Below are 17726 nucleotides of genomic sequence, written 5' to 3' on the forward strand. Positions count from 1 at the left end.
AATGGAACCGAATTGAAGACCCACATATTAATCCACACATGTACGAACACCTGGTTTTTGACAAAGAAGCAAATAATTTAAAATGGAATAAAGAAAGCATATTTAACAAATGGTGCTGACATAACTATATATCAATATGTAGAAGAATGAAAATAGATCCATATCTATCACCATGCACAAAACTTAAGTTCAAATGGATCAAAAACTTCAATATAAAGCCAGCCACACTGAACCTCATAGAAGAAAAAGTGGAAAGTACACTTGAATGTATTGGCACAGGAGACCAATTCCTAAATATAACTCCAGTAGAACAGACACTGAGAGAAAAAAATTAGTAAATGGGACATCCTGAAACTAAAAAGCTTCTGTAAAGCAAAGGACACAGTCAACAAGACAAAACAGGAGCCCACAGAATGGGAAAAGATCTTCACCAACCCCACATTAGACAGAGGTCTGATTTCCAAAATGTACAAAGAACTCAAGAAATTTGTCATCAAAAAAACAAATAACCCAATAATAAAATGGAGTACAGACCTAAACAGAGAACTCTTAACAGAGGAAGACACTTAAGGAAATGCTCAACATTCTTAGTCATCAGAGAAATGCAAATCAAAACAACTCTGAGATTCCATCTTAAACCTGTTAAGAATGGCCAAGATCAAAAACACTGATGACAACTTATGCTGGAGAGGTTGTGGGTTAAGGGAAAACTCCTGCTTTGCTGGCTGGAGTGCAAGCTAGTATAGCCCCTTTGTATATCAGTATGGCGATTTCTCAGGAAATTAGGAAACAACCTTCCTCAAGACCCAGCAATACCACTTTTGGGTATATATCCAAAGGACGCTCAATTGTACCACAAGGACATGTGCCCAGCTATGTTCATAGCAGCATTGTTTGTCATAGACAGGACCTGGAAACAACCTAAATGTCCCTCAACTGAAGAATGTGGGTAAGGAAAATGTGGTACATTTACACAACGGGGTACTCTACAGCAGAAAAAAATAATGACATCTTGAAATTTGCAGGCAAATGGATGGAACTAGAAAATATCATTTTGAGTGATGTAACCCAGATCCAGAGAGACAAATATCATTAGTACTCACTCATAAGTGGTTTTTAAACATAAAGCAAAAAAAAAAAAAAAAACAGCCTACAATTTACAATCCCACAGAACCTAGACAACACTGAGGACCCTAAGAGACATATATACATGGATTTAATCTACATGGAAATTAGAAAAAGACAAGATCTCCTGAGTAAATTGGGAGCATGGGGACCATGGGAGAGGGTTGAAGGGGAGGGGAGAGGAAGTGAGGGGAGCAGAGAAAAAATATAGCTCAATAAAATCAATTAAAACAAAACAAGTTATGACAGGAAATTTTTTTTAAAGAAATGGAAAGATTTCTTTAAAAGCTTTCAATTTAGCTACTGCAAAATGTATGCCAGTGACAAAACACTAGATGTGGCCCATTACTATAAAGAACAAGAAGAATAGTTTTCCTGCAATTGCTGTCGCCTAGTGTTTGCCAGTGCTACATGGTAAGTGTAGAAATATGATAAAAAGAAACAGGCTAGTGATATCATTTGCAGATGGTTATGCTACTTGGAGAATCAAAGAAAACTGGCCATAAGAATTAATATGAATTATCAATATAATTTCAAAATCTAAGACTTTCATACCCAACCCCAGTACTACAGCTATAAAGGTAGACTCTACCTATTTTGTTCATAATTGTATTGTTAGCATCTATTAGAGTCCCTGTAATAAAGAATGATGGAGGAGAGTTATCTGTCTATGTTTCTTTCATTGGTTAATTAATAAAGAAAACTGCCTTGGCCCTTTAAGAACAGAAAATTAGGTAGGTGGAGTAGACAGAACAGAATTGTGGGAACAAGGAAGTAGAGTTGGAGAGACGCTTCAGGCAGTCACGATAGTGAGTCTCCATGCTGCTCCTCTCCGAGATGGACACAGGTTAAGATCTCTCCTGGTAAGGCACACCTCGTGGTGCTACCCAGATTACTAAATATGGGTTAAAGGAAGATGTGAGAATTAGCCTATAAGAGGCTACAGATAATGGGCCAGGCAGTGTTTTAAAAGAATACAGTTTCCGTGTAATTATTTCGGGTGTAAAGCTAGCCAGCGGCGGGTGGCGGGACGCAGCCCCGCCGCTTCCCACTACAAAAGAAAATAGGAAGTACTTTTTGAAGTAGTTAGAGATTAGAAGTGCAGAAACTCTGAATAGTATATATGTATTATTACTCCCCACAAAGAACTGGTTTCCAAAATAATTGGATGATCATCAAAAGATGCAGTAAAAAAATAACAAAATAGAACACTTTTGCATTATTTTCAGCAAACTAAAAATAGAAGGGCATTTATGGCAAATCTATAGTTAACATCGAACTCAGTGTAAAAAGACCTATGTCTTTCACATAAGATCAGAAACAAGAGGATGTCAATTCTCACCACTTCTGCTACTCTATACTAGCTGGGAGACCCTAGCCAGGGCAGTAAGTAATGACAAACAAATTACTAAACAAATGTACAGCCAAGTTATTTATAAGTTCATAAATAAATTCAATGACATGATTATATATAAAATATAAAAGAAAGAAAGAAAGATTGCTAGAAGCTCCTAGAAGTAATGTGAACTATATTATAAGGTCCACACAAAACTATATCACCCACAGGCTTTAGCTTCCTCACCTGTAACTTATAATTGAATTTTCCAGATACTTCATTGTGTGAGTTACAGCTAAAGTTTGCACAGTTTCGTGCACAGCATAAGGCTGAGTGAAGAGTTCACAAAAGCAGATAAGAATGCTTGTGAAGTGGATATCAAAGAAAACTATAGGTTGTATGAATAAAAATATCCAGGTTGTTGTTGCCGCAAATAGCTATGGCCACCTGCTACTACATTCTACAGTCCTTGGGAAGGGAAGTAACGGGAGCATTTAGGTGCCCAACTTGAGTTTTGTGTTCAGTGTTGAATGCCTTTCTCAGGCACACTGAGAAAGCCAGGTACTTCCAAAAGGAGAGTAAATAGTTTGGGGAACTGTGCCCAGAGCACAGCAGGCATACTCACTTAACTGTGACCGAGGGCAGGCATATGTACAGACAGCCACCATGCTAACTTAACTGTGACCCGGCAGCAGTGACCCAACTGCAGACGGCTGTGCAGACAGCCGCCATGCTGACTGTGACCCCACAGCAGCCACATGTGCAGACAGCGCCATGCTGACTGTGACCCCACAGGAGTCACAGATGTGCAGATATACATCACGCAATATGAATATAGACATCTTCAGAGGGCAAACCCGTGACCATGGAGTACTTGATATTAGAAATAGCAGTGGGTGTTATCAATGAACTACTTATCTTCCTGGTATCCAGTAGTTAATATATAATTCCCATATTTATAGACAAAGAAGATTAAAGCTAAAATTATGGTAGTTTATTAAGATCTCAAAGTTAGCCAGTATAGAACCACAGATCAGCTATGATTCAAATCTTACTCTTGTATAACTCTGTACAAAGGCTCATCGCAGGTCTTACCCGTCAAAAAGAAGCCAGCAAATCCATGACCTCTGACTCCAGGATTTGGTCCAGTGGCTGGGCCCTCATAGGTGAATCTGGTGCCAACCAGCATGTAAATGTTCTGAAGCAAAAGTTAGTCCACAGCACTGAGCTTAAACATAGGAAGGTGCTAAATGTCACCAGGTAGCTAGCTAGCACTCTCCATGAGCAGGGCAGGGCGATGGGTGTGGACAGATGCTGTTGATGCTTGTTCCCAAGTGTTTGAAAATCCACTGTGGATATGGATGCCAAGAGCTCTTAGAAACAAATAGAAGACAGAACAGCCATTTTTCTCCATCAGTACAAGATACTGTTAGCCAAATGCAGACTTTTGGTTTGGTTAAGAAGCACATGTCCATCACACTCTCCTATTGACAGGCTGTGGTTGCTGACGGGTGCAGTCAAGGGGTATACTAGCCACAGCCTGGAAGTTCAGGGCTCCTGACCATGTGTGTGCTGATGCCTTGTCCTGACCACTGGGTCAGCCAACGAATGGATTTTCCAATATTATTCAATCTTTTCCAACAGAACCTCATTAGCTACGACCATTGTCACCTTGTATCTTGTCAGTGAATTGGGTTTTCAGTTCAGTAGAAGCTTAGAATTTTCCTACTCATGCAGGCAGATTAAAGCTCTCAACTAACTCAGGTGTAACCTGTTTAATTCACCATCCACCTAATTACTGTAAATGTGCATAACCAGGCTGCTGGGAAGGGATCTGCCTCCACAAAACAAAAGAGCAAGGAAGCAGACCTCCCGGTGAGGCTTTGCATGGCAGACACCTTAGGAAGCAGCAAATGCTCCAGTAAGTTTGAAAAATCTATGATTTCCAAGTGGAAAAAATAGATAGCATAGTCTTTGTGCATCTGAGATCTGCTTGGAGAGCCTTCAAAAGTCATTTAGTGGTGGGAGAAGATCACCTGTTTCCAAATGAGATCCGAAATCACCAGGTTTTTACACAATTCAATCTTTAAAACCTAGGGGTTTTCATTAGAAATGAGTCAATGATGGAGACTGGAATCAAGGATATTGTTCTAATGTGAACCCTCTGTCCTTCAGAGAGCTTAACTCTGAAATAGGAACTTAATTGCAAGTCTTTTGCTCTAAAGAACATTAATTGGATATATCTTATCGTGGCATAAAATTATGTTTCAAAGGGAGATAACTAAAAAACACCAGACTTTTGTTTTGACAGGTCATTTTTCTCAAAAGGCATACCCAGAAAATAAATTGCTTGAGCATATACTTTAGAAAGAATAGAGAACTAATCTTTTTTTTTTTTTTTTTTTTTTTTCTAGCCCAAGGTGGTACTTTTTATTGGCTCGTTACGGTAATATATTTTTTTTTTATCTTTTGTATTTTTTTTTCTCATGGTTTATTTTTTTTATATTTAAAAATTTCCATCTCCTTCCCTCCTCCTCCCCCCTCCCTCCCCTCCTTCTCCCCCTTCCCTCCCCTCCTTCTCCCCCTTCCCTCCCCTCCCCTCCACCCATACCTCCCCTCCCTCCCTCTCAAGGCCAAGGAGCCATCAGGGTTCCCCACTCTATGCTAAGACCAAGGTCCTCCCAACTCCCCCCAGGTCCAGGAAGGTGATCGACCAAGCTGAGAAGGCTCCCACAGAGCCCGTCCATGAAGAACAATCAGAGCCCAGAGCCATTGTCCTTTGCTTCTCAGTCAGCCCCCGCTGTTGGCCACACTCAGAGAGACGGGTTTGGTCGCATGATCCATCAGTCCCATTCCAACTGGAGTTGGTGATCTCCCATTAGTTCTGTTCCACCGTTTCCATGAGTGAACGCACCCCTCTCGTTCCTGACTTTCTCCCTCATGTTCTCGCTCCTTCTGCTCCTCATCGGGACCTTGGGAGCTCAGTCCAGTGCTCCAATGTGGGGCTCAGTCACCTTCCCCATCTGTCGCCAGCTGGAGGTTCCCTCACGGTCCTGACTTTCTTTCTCATGTTCTCTCTCCTTCTGCTCCTCATCAGGACCTTGGGAGCTCAGTCCGGTGCTCCAAGGTGGGGCTCTGTCATTTTCTTCATCTATCGTCAGGTGGAGGTTCTATGGTGATATGCAAGAAATTCATCAGTATGGCTATAGGAACTGGCCTTTCAGGCTCCCTCTCCTCAGCTGCCCAAGGAACTAACTGGGGGCGTCTCCCTGGAAACCTGGGAACCCGTCTAGGGTCAAGTCTCTTGACAACCCTCAGGTAGCTCCTTAAATTAAGATATATGCTTCCCTGCTCTCATATCCACCCTTCCTATATCCCAAGCACCCCATTCCTCCGAGCTCCCCCCGCTCTCCCCTTCACACTTTTCTCTCCCCATCTTCCCTTGGCCCAGTCTTGCCCAACCCTCAAGTTCCCAATTTTGCCTGGCGATCGTGTCTACTTCCAATATCCAGGAGGATTACTATATCTTTTTTGGGAGTTCACCTTCTTATTATCTTCTCAAGGATCCCAAACTTATAGGCTCGATGTCCTTTAATTATGGCTAGAAACCGAATATGAGTGAGTACATCCCATGTTCATCTTTATGGGTCTGGGTTACCTCACTCAGAATAGTGTTTTCTATTTCCATCCATTTGCCTGCAAAATTCAAGATGTCATTGTTTTTTACCGCTGAGTAGTATTCTAGCATGTATATATTCCACAGTTTTTTCATCCATTCTTCCACTGAAGGGCATCTAGGCTGTCTCCAGGATCTGGCTATTACAAATAATGCTGCTATGAACATAGATGAGCATATGCTTTTGTTGTATGATTGGGCATCTCTTGGGTAGATTCCCAATAGTGGAATTGCTGGGTCCTGGGGTAGGTTGATCCCGAATTTCCTGAGAAACCGCCACACTGCTTTCCAAAGTGGTTGCACAAGTTTGCATTCCCACCAGCAATGGATGAGTGTGCCCCTTACCCCACAACCTCTCCAGCAAAGGTTATTATTGGTGTTTTGGATTTTAGCCAATCTGAAAGATGTAAGATGATATCTCAAAGTTGTTTTGATTTGCATTTCCCTGATAGCTAGGGAGGTTGAGCATGACCTTAAGTGTCTTTTGGCCATTTGAACTTCTTCTGTTGAGAATTCTCTGTTCAGTTCAGCGCCCCATTTTTTAATTGGGTTAATTGGCATTTTACCGTCTAGTCTCTTGAGTTCCTTATATATTTTAGAGATCAGACCTTTGTCAGTTGCAGGGTTGGTGAAGATCTTTTCCCAGTCAGTAGGCTGCCTTTGTGTCTTAGTGACAATGTCCTTTGCTTTACAGAAGCTGCTCAACTTCAGGAGGTCCCATTTATTCAATGTTGCCCTTAAAGTCTGTGCAGCTGGGGTTATGCATAGGAAACGGTTCCCTGTGCCCATTTGTTGTAGAGTACTTCCCACTTTCTCCTCTATCAAGCTCAATGTGTTCAAATTAATATTGAGGTCTTTAATCCATATGGACTTGAGTTTTGTGCATGGTGATAGATATGGATCTACTTTCATTCTTCTACAGGTTGACATCCAGTTATGCCAGCACCATTTGTTGAAGATGCCCTCTTTCTTCCATTGTGTACTTTTGGCTCCTTTATCAAAAATCAGGTGTTCATAGGTTTGTGGTTTAAGATCCGGGTCTTCTATACGATTCCATTGGTCAACTTCTCTGTTTTTATGCCACTACCAAGCCGTTTTCAATACTGTAGCTTTGTAATAGAGTTTGAAGTCAGGGATGGTAATGCCTCCAGAAGTACCTTTATTGTATAAGATTTTTTTGGCTATCCTGGGTTTCTTGTTTTTCCATATAAAGTTGATTATTGTCCTCTCAATCTCTGTAAAGAATTTTAATGGGACCTTGATAGGGATTGCATTGAATCTATAGATTGCTTTTGGTAGAATTGCCATTTTTACTATGTTGATCCTCCCAATCCACGAGCAGGGGAGATCCTTCCATTTTCTGGTATCCTCTTCAATTTCTTTCTTCAAAGACTTAAAGTTCTTGTCAAATAAATCCTTCACTTCCTTGGTTAGCGATACTCCCAGATATCTTATGCTATTTGTGGCTATTGTGAAAGGTGATACTTCTCTGATTTCCCTCTCTCCTTCCTTATCCTTTGTGTATAGGAGGGCGACTGATTTTTTGGAGTTGATCTTGTATCCTGCCACGTTACTGAAGGAGTTTATCAGCTGTAGGAGTTCTTTGGTCGAGTTTTTGGGGTCGCTTATGTATACTATCATATCATCTGCAAATAATGAAAGTTTAACTTCTTCCTTTCCAAATTGAATCCCCTTGATTCCCTTATGTTGTCTTATTGCTATTGCTAGAACTTCAAGCACTATATTGAAGAGATAAGGAGAGAGTGGACAGCCTTGTCGTGTTCCTGAATTTAGTGGGATAGCCTTGAGTTTCTCTCCGTTTAATTTGATGTTAGCTGTCGGCTTGCTGTAAATAGCTTTTATTATATTTAGGAATGACCCTTGTATCCCTAATCTCTCCAAGACCTTTATCATAAAAGGGTGCTGAATTTTGTCAAATGCTTTTTCAGCATCTAATGAGATGACCATATGGTTTTTTTCCTTCAGTTTGTTTATATGATGGATTACATTAATAGATTTTCGTATGTTGAACCAGCCCTGCATCTCTGGGATGAAGCCTACTTGATCGTAATGGATAATTTTTCTAATGTGTTCTTGGATTCGGTTTGCCAGTATTTTATTGAGGATTTTTGCGTCAATGTTCATGAGTGAGATTGGCCTGTAATTCTCTTTCTTGGTTGAGTCTTTGTGTGGTTTAGGTATCAGGGTAACTGTAGCTTCATAGAAGGAATTTGGCAGTGACTCTTGTGTTTCTATATTATGAAATACCTTAAGGAGTATAGGTATTAGGTCTTCTTGGAAGTTCTGGTAGAATTCTGCATTGAAACCATCTGGTCCTGGGCTCTTTTTGGTAGGGAGGTTTCTGATAACAGTTTCTAATTCTTCGCGACTAACAGGACGATTTAGAGCATTTACCTGGTCCTGGTTTAACTTTGGTATATGGTATTTATCTAAAAAACTGTCCATTTCTTTTACATTTTCCAATTTTGTGGCATACAGGCTTTTGTAGTAAGATCTAATGATTTTCTGAATTTCCTCTGTGTCTGTGGTCATGTCCCCCTTTTCATTTCTGATCTTGTTAATTTGCGTGTTCTCCCTCTGCCGTTTGATTAGTTTGGCTAAGGGTTTGTCAATCTTGTTGATTTTCTCCAAGAACCAGCTTCTTGTTTCATTGATTCTTTGGATTGTTTTCTGTGTTTCTATTTTGTTGATTTCTGCCCTCAATTTGATTATTTCCAGTCTTCTACTTCTCCTAGGTGAGTCTGCTTCTTTTTTTTCCAGAGCTTTCAGGTGTGCTGTTAAGTCACCAATGAGTGCTTTCTCCGTTTTCTTTAAGTGGGCACCTAGTGCTATGAACTTTCCTCTTAGCACTGCTTTCATTGTGTCCCATAGGTTTGAGTATGTTGTGTCTTTGTTTTCATTAAATTCAAGAAAGACTTTAATTTCTTTCTTTATTTCTTCCTTGACCCAGGTGTGGGTCAGTAGTTGACTGTTCAGTTTCCATGAGTTTGTGGGTTTTCTGGGGGTAGCATTGTTGTTGAATTCTAATTTTAATCCATGGTGATCCGATAAGACACAGGTGGTTACTAATATTTTTTTGTAACTGTGGAAGTTTGCTTTGTTACCAAGTATATGGTCAATTTTCGAAAAGGTTCCATGAGCCGCAGAGAAGAAGGTATATTCTTTCCTATTTGGGTGGAATGTTCTATAGATGTCTGTTAAGTCCATTTGGTTCATTACCTCCATTAAGTCTTTCAATTCTCTGTTAGGTTTCAGTCTGATTGACCTGTCCATTGGTGAGAGAGGAGTGTTGAAGTCTGCAACTATTAGTGTGTGTGGTTTGATGGCTGCCTTGAGTTCTAGAAGTGTTTCTTTTACATAAGTGGGAGCTTTTATATTAGGGGCATAGATATTCAGGATTGAGACTTCATTCTGATGGATTTTTCCTGTTATGAGTATAAAGTGTCCCTTTCCATCTCTTCTGATTGATTTTAGTTTGAAGTCAACTTTGTTGGAAATTAGTATGGCCACACCCGCTTGTTTCTTAGGGCCATTTGCTTGATAAACCTTTTCCCAACCCTTTACTCTGAGTAGATGTCTGTCTTTGTGGTTGAGGTGTGTTTCTTGTAAACAGCAAAATGTTGGATTCTGTTTTCGTATCCAGTCTCTTAGCCTGTGCCTTTTTATAGGTGAATTGAGTCCATTGATATTAAGTGATATTAATGACCAGTGGTTGTTAACTTCAGTCATTTTTAGTAGTAGAGTTTGTGTGTTTCCCTTCTTCTAGTTGTGCTGGTGAAGGGTCGCTAGATGCCTGAGTTATTGTTGGCGTTGTTGGACTCCTTGGTTTGTGATTTTCCTTCTATTACTTTCTGCAAGGCTGGATTTGTGGCTGCGTATTGTTTAAATCTGTTTTTGTCCTGGAATATCTTGTTTTCTCCATCAATGGTGAATGCAAGCTTTGCTGGGTATAATAGTCTAGGCTTGCATCCATGTTCCCTAAGTGTCTATAGCACATCTATCCAAGCTCTTCTGGCTTTCATGGTTTCCATTGAGAAATCAGATGTAATTCTGATAGGTTTCCCTTTATATGTTATTTGACCTTTTTCCTTTGCAGCTCTTAATATCTGTTCTTTATTCTGTATGTTTTGTGTTTTGATTATTATATGGCGTGGGGATGCTTTCTTTTGATCCAGTCTATTTGGTGTTCTGTAGGCTTCTTGTACCTTCATAGGAACATCCTTCTTTAGGTTGGGGAAGTTTTCTTCTATAATTTTGTTGAATATGTTTTCTGGGCCTTTGAGTTGTAATTCTTCTCCTTCTTCTACCCCAATTATTCTTAGGTTTGGTCTTTTCATGGTGTCCCAGATTTCCTGAATGTTTTGTGTTAAGAATTTGTTAGATTTGTTTAGTTCTTTAATCTGTGAGTTTATTTCCTCTATAGTATCTTCAGAGTCCGAGATTCTTTCTTCCATCTCTTGTATTCGGTTGGAAATACTTGTCTCTGAAGTTTCTGTTCGTTTACTCAGAGTTTCCATTTCCAGTCGTCCCTCAGATTGTGTTTTCTTCAATACCTCCATTTCATTTATCAGGTCTTGTACTGTTTCCCTTACCTGTTTGATTGCTTTTTCTTGTTTTTCTTGTTTTTCTTGGGTATCTTTGAGAGATTTATTTATTTCATCTACCTTTTTGTTTGTCATCTCCATTTCTTTATGGCAGTTTTTTACCTCCTGTTTAAGGTCCTCTATTATTTTCATAAAGTACTGTTTAATGTCGGTTTCTTCTATATCTTCTGGGGTAGGGTGTTCAATTCTTGTTGTTTTGGGATGTCTGGCTTGTGGTGATGTCATGTTGCCTTTTATGTTGTTGGAGGAGCTCCTGCATTGGCGCCTGCCCATCTCTTCCTTCAAAAGGAGCGCGGAGGTGTTTGGTGTCCTAGACCAATAATTGCTGTGACTGAAACTGGTTGGATCTCCCCAGTGCCAGAGGAGGACCTATTCTTTGCGTCACAATCTGAAGAAGCCCACACTCCCTTGCAGGAATCCTCAGACCTGCCTGGAGGCCAGGGTCCGACTCCTCTGGGTGGATGGCCTTAGAACAGGAGCAGGACACCTGAGAACACTAGGGAAAGCTTGGGAGACACACAGGGAAGGGAGAAACCGACACAAGCCTGCAGAGGGAAGTGGGGGTAGGGGGTCTGTGCTCTCTTCCAGGGCAGGTTGCCCCAAGGTCCGCATTCACTCACCAGTTCAGATGGAATGTCAGGGCATAGGATCAGGGATTCCAGGCAGCCCAGGGTCGCAGCCCAGACAAAAGGGCCAAGGTGGGGGCAGGGCGGGATGGAATACCACACAGCGAACCTGGCAGCACAATCTGAAGGAGCCCACACCCCTCCACAGGAATCCTCAGACCTGCCTGGAGGCCAGAGTCTGACCCCTTTGGGTGGATGGCCTTAGAACTGGAGCAGGACACCCCAAAGAATGATGGATCCTCCTGCAGACTGTCAGGTCCCCTTGCAGGCCGAGCAGCTCTCAGACAAAGGCCTACCTTGCTCCGGGCAGTCAAATGAAGGAGGGGACCTCCCACCGGCCTGGGTGCACTCAATTCCAGGTCCCCAGAGCCCAAACAGGCCTAGAGAACTAATCTTAAAGGACCAGTTAATTTTTTCATTTTTTTTTTTTATTCAAAAAGGGTATGGACTAAATGAAAGTTTCCAGCTTGATGGAGAATGATATTCTTACCTGTGAAGAGATGCTGTATGCAGTGTTTCTTCATGTTGTAAATGACTAGTTATGGTAACAAAATATTCGCAATATTCCTTCTAAGCCATTGCTGTGCAATGTATCTGGGAACACTTCTTGGCCCTGTTGTGGAGTAACTGCATTGTATTTTGAAAAGTATAGCCAAGAGAATTGAGCAGGGCAATAAAGAAAAGTCTGTGTACTCCTGACATCATTCATTCTAAGCCTGACCTGGAGAAGTCCCCAACTGTGTTAGTTTCTGCATCCGTAAAGGCCAGTATCTACCTCTCTGGAGCATGCAGCCAACTGAAGCTATAAGCGACTTACCAATCACATTAAATTTCCTCCACCTCTTCCCCTTCCTCTCTCATTGGTAAATCTGTAGACTCCCTAGTCATTGAGGAGCCATTCTCCTAAGGTCTTTGATGAACATTGTTTCCATCTTGAGAGAGACCATTTCAAGAACTCTGCTCTGTAAAGAAATACCACCTCCTTCCTAGAGAGCATCCCAGAGAATTCCCTCCTCAGCAACCTTAACACAGGAAATCCTTCCAAGTCAAGCCCTAAAAGGCTTACCAGGAAGAAGGAAAAAACAAAAGCAGACAGTGAACTTTGGATTAAATGTTTGGGATGTTTCATACACTTTACAACCCTCCTTCAAATTCATTTTCTCTAAGAGAACTAACAATGGTAGGAAACAGCGTTTGTTTAACTTTGAATAACTTGGAATTTTGAAAAAATCTTTGATCCTGTTTTCATGGTGGCTATTAAATATCCTCCTCCGTGTTCCACAAAACATGTACATTTAAGACATCCTTGTTGAGTCACTTGGTACCCAGTATTCCTTCGCTACCCTTAATATAATTGTTATGTACATAAAAGGAAGAATTTCCAAGGGAAAGAATTCTATAGAAATAAGTCACTAATCTTTTTACCTATGGAGACAAGGTCTCACTATGTAAACCGGGTTGACCAGTAACCCTCCTATCTTTCTCCAAGTGCTAAGATTACAGACCTAGTCATGATGCATTTCTTTCACTCTTTAACAACTTCAAGTTAATATCCTACCAGCTCAGTAGTGCAACAAGAAGGCCCTCTCTTCACAACGCAAGACCTAACTTTGTAACATGAGAGCCGGCTTTTTGGGGTTTCTGTCCTGCCCAGTTCCCCACAGCTGGCAAGCCCCAAAGAAAATCACACAGAATCTATATTAGGTTATAAACTGATTGGCCCTTTAGCTCAGTCTTCTTATTAGCTCTTGTTGCTTATATTAACCCATTGTTCTTTATGATAGCCACATGGCTCAGTACCTTTCACAGCGGGGCAGGTCACATGTAGCTTCTTCCGTGGTCTGGGCAGGACTGAGAGGAATGGGCTTCCTCCTTTCCAGCATTCTCCTGTTCTCATCAACCCGCCTCTACTTCCTGTCTGGTTGACCCGCCTATACTTCCTGCCTAGCCAATCAGCATTTTATTAAAATACATGATTGAGAGAATACAGATAATTCTCCCGCACCATAACTTGAACTGAATATATCTGTGTCATTCATTCATTCATCTTCAAACTCTATAGCAAGAGATGGCCTGGGACATGGGGAGTTGACCAGGTAGAAATGGTTTCTCAAAGGAAACTAGAGCTGTTACCAAAAGAAAGTGGAATACATGATAGGTTAAAAAAAAATCAAATAAGCTTCAGACCATTAGATAACAAGTACCCAGTGTGTTTCACCACCCCACGGAGTTATTCTGAACCACAATGCCTGAACAGATGTCCACAGAGAAGTTTTCTCAGGAATACAGGGGACATAAAAGATAGCTATAAATCTTCCAGGGAAGGACTCAGAAAATGAATGTACGTGTTAGGGAATTTATTGTAACAAGAAGGGGCCAGGCCTGCTTGTTTGGGTTTCTGTCCTGCCCAGTACCCCACAGCCGGCAAGCCCCAAAGAAATAACACAGAGATCTCTATAAGTTTTAAAGCTGATTGTCCCATTAGCTCTAGCCTCTCACTGACTAACTCTCACATCTTGATTAAACCATTTTTTTTATCTATGTTAGCCATATGGCTCAGTACCTTTTTCAGTGGTTGCTGATCACATCCTCCTGCTTCGGTGATCTGGGTAGGAGTGGGAGGAATCAACTTCCTCCTTCCCAGAATTCTCCTGTTCTCATTACATCATTTCTACTTCCTGTCTGGTTTTTCCACCTATACTTTCTGCCTGGCCAATCAGCGTTTTATTTAAAACATGATTGACAGATTACAGACAATTCTCCCGCACCAATTTATGATTCTTTCTCAGCCACAGTCCTGGTCAGAACTGTATCTCAAGTATACTCTGCAGAGATAATTAAGCTGATTATCAAAAAAGTTGCTAGCTGTGCATTAAGGTGTGTGTGTTTTTTGAGACAGGGTTTCACTGTAGCTTTGGAGCCTGTTCTGGAACTAGCTCTTGTAGAACTCACAGAGATCTGCCCAACTCTGCCTCCAGAGTGCTGGGATTAAAGGCGTGTGCCACCACTGCCAGGCTAAACTTCTGTTTTCCTGAGAGCAGAGAGGAAAGTTCCAAGCTGTACTTGTTGGCTATTATGCTGAGTACTTCAGCAGCTGTGGAACGTAATGTCATTCACAAAGTTCCAGGACTGAGGAGAAGGTAGAGGAAGCAAGGCTGTGCAGTGAAAGGGATGTGAGCTTTGAAACAGAATCAATCTCTGCCTTTCCATCTAGAGCAGGACACGGAGTGTCTCAGTGGGCCGGGGATTCTGTGTGCCAAAGAATCACAGAAACACACATGAAAGCCCCTGACCTCAGCTAACATACGCTCTAAGAGAATGTGCACTCAATCTTTATATCAATATTTCATCAGCTGTATAAATTTAATTATTATATTATCATCTGTGAAGAGTGACTATCCATGTGTATAAGTGTGCAGTAAGACCTGCTTGGGATGAGAGCTGGCAGAAGAAACAGGTAATGAGTGATGACTGTTTTAGCTATAATGGTGATTTACACAAACAGTAAATAGCAAGAGAAATATAGTGATACTTTTTTCCACAAGAATATACAAAATCACATATAAAAATAAATTCTTCCAGTAGACACAAAAGATAGTCATTATGCTTTCTATAAAAATGGTACAAACAAGAAGGAGCAAGCATCCTCATCCATCAACATTTCTGAAACACCCATTCTCTTTTGCCCACCCGTTGTCTGTTATGTTGGTCGTGCTGGGGCTCAAGGCCAGGTCTGAGCACACTGCACGAGCTCTCTACACAGTACAGCGCTGCTCTGGGAATGCTGACCCTGGAGAACAGTCCTTTGACCTCTGCTCCAGCTCTTGGTTCTGCAACAGTGCTCTGATTTGGCTCTACCTTGCTCTTCACATGAAAGTAAATAACCAACAACTCTAGCTTTAAAAAGGATCGTGGTTACTCCACAAAAGTGAAACAAATGAGATTAGAGAAAGGCTGTAAGGAAACCGTTTTCCATGGCTGCGTAACCCCAGCAATAGAACAGTAATAGCTGCTAAATACTCGCCCAGTCCTACAAGTGCGCAGATTACTGAGATTTTCAAAGTGGCAGCTTTGATTTGAAGATTCACCTCATTGACTATCTAATTCATTCCTAATGACATAATCATTGGTGAACAGTAAACGCAATTCAGGGGTCAGAACTCTATTAGTCATTAGCTTTTATATGCGGATTGCAGTTTTACTGCTGAGCCTTGGATTTTATTACTTAAAAGAAGAAGAAAGTATCCCCATTTCTAAGGTGATGGTTATTAAAGCACTGCCACAAACTGTCCATGGTTATTATAGCACAAATAGAGAGCTGTTTGAAACATGCACAAACACATTTAAATCTGTATCACCGAAAAAATTTTTTCACGAATAAAACTCAACTAGAGATAAATTAATTACCTTATTATGCTCCACAAGGAAAACCGGTGTTAGATGCCCTGCTGCATTGTTCATGGTATGCAATCAATATTTTCCTGTCTAACTGTATTTAACTTTGCATACAGATCCAAATCCCTTTCTACTAGGAATTCTAATACAACACTCTGAGCATAACTTATGGCCATAGTCAGGTGAATTAAAGATTCCCTGAAATGCACCACACAAAAGGAAGTTATATTTCATCTGCATCTATTTCATTTATTCATGACCTAATCCTTCAACCCCCAACCCTCTCTATGGCCCTTTATTAATTTAAACAAACATACTCGATTTGAACTTTTCTGGTAAAACATAAATATACATACTTACCACATCATAGATTATTAATAAATATTAAAAACGTATATAGTTAGTACTTAAGTAAGAATAAGTTCCTAAAATGTTATATTATTAATTTTAAAAGTGTGCTTGCTTGTACTAGACCCCTTTGGAAGCTTACTTATAGATTCAATTACCTGTAACTAAAATATTGATTCTCTTTCTACCTTCTGAAGATGGATGGGATTGTGTCATAGTGTTTAAGTTTCCAATGGGCACCCTGAAAGCCAAGAAATTGCTGAGTGGCAAATTCAAAAACTTCCTAACCATGGGGAGTGTCTTAGTTAGTGTTTCCTTTGCTGTGATGAAACACCCTAACTAAAAAGTAACTTAGGGAGAAAGGGTTTATTTGGTTTACACAGCACTGTTCATCACTGAAGGAAGTCAGGACAGGAGCTCAAACAGGACAGAAACCTGGAGGCAGGAGCTGATGCAGAGACCAGGAGGGGTGTTGCTTAGTGGTATGCTTCCCCTGGCTTGCTCAGCCTGCATTCTTATAGAACTCAGGACCAGCAGCCCAGGGACAGCACCACCCACTATAGACTGGGCCCTCCCCATCAACCACTAATTAAGAGAATGCTGTACAGCCAGATCTTATGGAGGCATTTTTTAAATTGAGGTTCCCTCTTTTCAGATGACTCTAGCATGTGTCAGGTTGACATAATGCTAGCCAGGACAGGGAGGATGTATTTTTATGATTGCTGATAGTATTTTTCCCATGAACTGTGATAGAGGTGTCCTCAGTGCTTTTCTTATGGCCAGGACTCACCTCCTGAAGGAAGCAGATGAAGATGGAAAGGCTTATCTTGACTCAGTCTGAGAGACACAGTCCTCTGTTAAAGGGAAAACATGGTGGCAGCAGTTTGAGCCTGTGGGACACATTGTGACCACACACAGGAAGCAGACGACAGACAGCAAGTAGCACAGGCTGTAAAAGCTCAAGGCCTGTCCCCAGTGACCAGCTTCCTCCTATAAAAGGTCTAGAAAATCCCCAAACAGCACCACAGCTAGGAACCAATGAGCCTGTGGGGACATTCCATACTCCTAGGGACTGATGCTGAAGGAGACAGTGGTGACACAGGAAAAACTCCATAACAGTGATGGGCTTGTTTGTATTTCTATACACATTTACATATAGTATATATAATATGTATATACACACAAACAGTTATTATATACCATGTGTGTCATGCATGCTAGGAAAATATATAAGGGAAATCTGATTTTGTGTTATCTACTAAACTTTAATTATAGATTATAATAGTAAAAGATATTTCCAGTACTTTACACTTAAAGTCTAAGTTTAATTAGTGCTTACCTCTTAATCCATAACTTCTCTGTTTTACAAATTACAAAGTTAAATATTCTCTTCCAGTATATGTCTTGGTAAACTTTATAATATATCCTGATACTAGACACTTCTAAGACTTAACACTGGAGTCTTAGAGAAAAGCAGTCTCTCTTGTTCTGTTCATTGAAATTGCACACAGCACTGCCCTGCCTCATCTGGAGGATGTAAATACTCCAAGGAAGTAAACACCAAAGTTTTCATCTAATGAAGCTAAGTGGACTTG

The sequence above is a fragment of the Arvicola amphibius genome, chromosome 9 (assembly GCF_903992535.2).
Source record: "Arvicola amphibius chromosome 9, mArvAmp1.2, whole genome shotgun sequence".
NCBI lineage: Eukaryota > Metazoa > Chordata > Mammalia > Rodentia > Cricetidae > Arvicola > Arvicola amphibius.